General features: G+C 39.8%; 1 protein-coding gene across 2 annotated transcripts in view; it reads left to right on the top strand.

Moving 5' to 3' along the window:
- Kcnb2 (potassium voltage gated channel, Shab-related subfamily, member 2) overlaps window positions 1–4,644 on the top strand; it is a 436,827-nt gene that overhangs the window by 83,068 nt on the left and 349,115 nt on the right. The gene's annotated exons all lie outside the window — the stretch shown is intronic.

Here is a 4,644-nt window from a genome sequence, read left to right on the forward strand (position 1 = left end):
TGGCTCTCCCGAACAGACAATTAATTATCTAGACCCTTCAGAGAATGGACACAATCACACATAAGACAGGGGCATTCTGTGGAGAATGTGACTCTCAATGAAGAGAGCTGTGAATAATCCAAGGATCAAGCCCTACTGTGTAGCGTCTTTGAAAGTTGGTCTGTGTAGAGGACATGGGGTTAAGAATCATGCATAAAAGCCTAATGCTTAATGCTGCCTGTTCTGCTCTGTAGAGGAATGCTAGCCAAAATTGAATTTTGAATTTGAAGTAGGTTTATCTTGGGCTCCCATCTACTGACTAGATCAATGCACCTGCCACGGCTGGCCTCGGTGAGAGAGGATGTGCCTAATCCTCAGAGACTTGATGCACCAGGGTGAGGGGATACCTGGACGAGTGCTGCCTTTTCAGAGGCAAAGGGGAAGAAGGCTGAGGGGAGGAAGGGAGGCAACATTTGAGATGTAAATAAATAAATAAATAAATAAATAAATAAATAAAATTTAAAGCCCCTCACAGTGAGGCTCTGAGAGTCCAAGGATAATAAAGGATAATAGTTTGGGTTTGTGACATGCTCAGCTTCTATCTAACCTCTTTAGTAGACTTATAGAAGATACCACTTCCCTGAGCCTGACTGAACTTCCCCATCTATTAAACAGAGGCAGGCACAACATTCTAATTTTATAAAACATCAAAACCCAATAAGAGGAAGGTACCAGAAGTTTTGAAGTGTTCTTTTTGGTGGTCCTTCAATGACAAGGTTGTTAGTAATAAAACCATTTTATTGAAACATTTCTGGTGTAAGAACTTGTATTCCTGTTAGTCTGAGTCATCATGGTTGAGGTAACTTTGTCTGACTGTATTAGTCTGATGAAACAGTTATCTCCAAAGCTCTAAGAAAGCAATTTCTTCTCCCAGCTTAAATCACAGAGATGCTCATCAAAAATTAGGGGTACTTGTGATCATTTTTCTTTCTGAAGTTGATACAAGGATTGCAGAAATCAAAGTTTATCTTCATGGAGGAGGATTGGGTGAGAAACAGCTTTCCTCTGGGCCTGAAGAAGCAGACACCAATAACTGAAGTATCATTAGCTGAAACTGGTGGCAAAAGAAATAGGAAAGTCGTCAATATTGCCTTTCATTGACTTGTGCTTATAGACAATTTTGGAACCCAAGCTAATCAGTCACATTTCAGGCAAGCATGAAGAACTACAAATGAAATATACAATGGGAAAGGATGTGAAAAGGTTGCTGGGAGGAAGAAAGACAGTGGGTATAACCTTCAGAACTCATTGAAGCTAACTGGCTCTGGGCACACAAGGACTCTTGGTTTGATTGACAAAATAATTAATTCATAAATCTCAGAACAAGGGAAATACATTTCTTTGTTGGTTCAGAAAGAAGGACGAGGGTTCGTGTTAAGCAAAATGAACCAGTGGGATGGCTGCTTCTGAGGACACCCAGTGAATCTACAAGTGTCACCTCCAGTTCACATGTCTATGAAGAAAGATATTTAGACCCTTTATCTGCTGACACATCAAAATATTCTTTCTATCATACTGTGTAGTTAGAATTTTCTAGAGGAACAGAACTGATCGAATGATTTTACTAAAATCATTGGCTGACAAGCTGTGGTCCAGCTAGTCCAACAATGACTGTCTACAACAGAATGTCTGAGAATTCAGTAGTTATATAGTCCATGAGGCTGTGTGTCTCAGCTGGTCTTCAATATATAGCAGAACTGCCAAAAAAGTGGGCTCTAATGCCAGTGAAGAACTGGCAAGCAAGCATCCTTCTTCTATGTCCTTTATACAGATACCACCAAAGGTATGGCCCAGATTAAAGATACATGTTCCTGCCTCTATATGCTCTGGAAATCTGAGAGAAAAGACACCCAAGAAGAAATCTGTATTGAGTGTCTTTTCCCAGATGGGTTTTAGTTTGCATCTTGACATCTTCATTTTATGCTTGTGAAAGCATTGGTCATCTTTCATCAAACTTTATGAACCTGACCAGATTTTTAGTCTTGGCAGAAGTAGTTTGTTTTGGTTTGTTTTATTTTGTTTTGTTTTGGTTTTTCGTCTGTTTTTTATTGGTGGTGTTGTCTTGTTTTGTTTTTTAACCACATTCTGACTTCAGAACTTTGAAGTGGCCTGTCTGTTCCTGTGATCTTACAAAATATGGAACCATTTCCAAAATAAACCAACTAAAACCTTAGATACAAAGCTGCACACAGTCATTAGGCTAAAGCAATTTCAAAACTGTCAATTCTATTTCTAGAAAAGACTATTGCCTGAAAGGTAAATCTGAAATTCCTTTTGGGTAATTAGAAGATTGAAGTCACATTAACAGCTATGATGTGCACATTAGTTCTGGTGTCTCTCCAGAAGGCTCTGGGCAAGGGCAATGTTTGAATCTCTACACAACTTACCTGGTTTTACATGAAACCCCAAAATGCTCAGCCATATAGACCATAGCCACTTCTGGCCAAAAACCCAGTAAGTCTGAACTGCTAGTCATGTAAAGACCTAGAGTGTCTACCATACTTAGCAAACATCAAAACCAAGGTCATATTCAATATGGTAGACTGAAATGTTTTTGAAATTCATATGTGAATGGACATATCAGAACACATATAGAGCTTATATATGTTCTGTGTCTTATGCATTGAAATTAATGACACTGTGCTACACATAAGATTCTCATGCAGCTGGTAATAACCTTGCAATTCATAATATATGGTGAGTATGTCTGTCTATGTTTAGCTATCAGGGTGAGCAATATGTATTTAATTTTCTTTTCTATTTTTCTTTTTTTCTTGGATATTTTCTTTATTTACATTTCAAATTTTATCCCCTTTCCTGGTCCCCACACCTGAAAAGCTCCTATCCCATCCTCCCTCTCCCTGCGTCTATGAGGGTGTTCCTCCATCCACCTACCCACTGCCACCTCCCTGCCCTCAGTTCCCCTACACTGTGGCATCCATCGAGCCTTCTTAGGATCAGGGACCTCTCCTCCCATTGATGCATGACAAAGCCATCGCCTGCAATGTATGCAGTTGAAGCCCTGTGTACTCACTGGTTGATGGCTTAGTCCCTGGGAACTCTTAGGGGACTGGTTGGTTGATTTTGTTGTTCTTCCTGTGGGGTTGCAATCCCCTTCAACTCCTTTGGTCCTTTCTCTAATTCCATTATAGGGAACCCACGCTCAGTCCAATGGTTGTCTGCATCTATGTATTTGTGAGGCTCTGGCAGGGCCTCTCAGAAGACAGCCATATCTGGCTCCTTTCAGCATGCACTTCCTGGCATCCACAAGAGTGTCTGGGTTTGGTAACTGTATATGGAATGAATCCCAAGGTGGGAAGGTCTCTGGATGGCCTTTCCTTCAGTCTCTGCTCTACACTTTATCTCCATATTTGTTCCTGTGAGTATTTTGTTCTTCTTCTAAAAAACCACACTTTGATCTTCCTTCTTCCTGAGCTTCATGTGGTCTGTGAATTGTATCTTGGTTATTTGGAGCTGTTGGGCTAATATCCACTTATCAGTGACTGCGTTACCTTACTCAGGATGATATTTTCTAGTGATAACCATTTGCTTAAGAATTTCATGAATTCATCATTTTTAATAGCTGAGTAGTACGCTATTGTGTAAATGTACCACATTTCCTATATCCATTCCTCTGTTGAAGAACATCTGGATTCTTTCCAGCTCTTAGCTATTATAAATAAGGCTGCTATGAACATAGTGGAGCATGTGTCCTTATTACATGTTGGAGCATCTTCTGGATATATACCCAGGAGTGGTATAGCTGGGTCCTCAGGTAGTACTATGTCCAATTTTCTGAGGAACCACCAAACTTATTTCCAGAGTGGTTGTACCAGCTTGCAATCCCACCAGGAATAGAGGAGTGTTCCTTTTTCTCCACATCCTCATCAGCATCTGCTGTCACTGGTGTGAGGTGAAATCTCAGGGTTGTTTTGATTTGCATCTCATTGATGACTAAGAATTTTGAACATTTCTTTAGGTGCTTCTCAGCCATTCGGTATTACTCAGTTGAAAATTCTTTGTTTAGCTCTGTACACTTTAATAGAGTTTTTTGGTTCTCTGGAGTCTAACATCTTGAGTTCTTTGTATGTATTGGATATTAGCTTTCTATCAGATTTAGAATTGGTAAAGATCTTTTCCCAGTCTGTTGGTTGCTATTTTGTCTTATTGATAATGTTCTTTGCCTCATAGAAGCTTTGCAATTTTATGAGATCCCATTTGTCTATTTTTGATCTTAGAGCATAAGCCGTTGGTGTTCTCTTCAGGAATTTTTCCCCTGTGCCCATGTGTTTAAGGCTCTTCTCCACTTTCTCCTCTATAAGTTTTAGGGTATCTGGTTTTATGTGGAGGTCCTTGATCCACTTGGACTTGAGCTTTGTACAAAGAGATTCGAAGGGGTCGATTTGCATTTGTTTACATGATCCATTTGAATCAGCTCCATTTGGTAAAGATGCTGTCTTTTTATCCACTAGATGGTTTTCTCTCCTTTGTCAAAGATCAAATGACCATATGTGTGTGTGTGTGCATTTCTGGATCTTCAATTCTATTCCATTGATCTTCCTGCCTGTCTCTGCACCAATACTATAGTTTTCATCACTATTGCTC

This window comes from Mus musculus, chromosome 1 (genome assembly GCF_000001635.26).
Source record: "Mus musculus strain C57BL/6J chromosome 1, GRCm38.p6 C57BL/6J".
Classification (NCBI taxonomy): domain Eukaryota; kingdom Metazoa; phylum Chordata; class Mammalia; order Rodentia; family Muridae; genus Mus; species Mus musculus.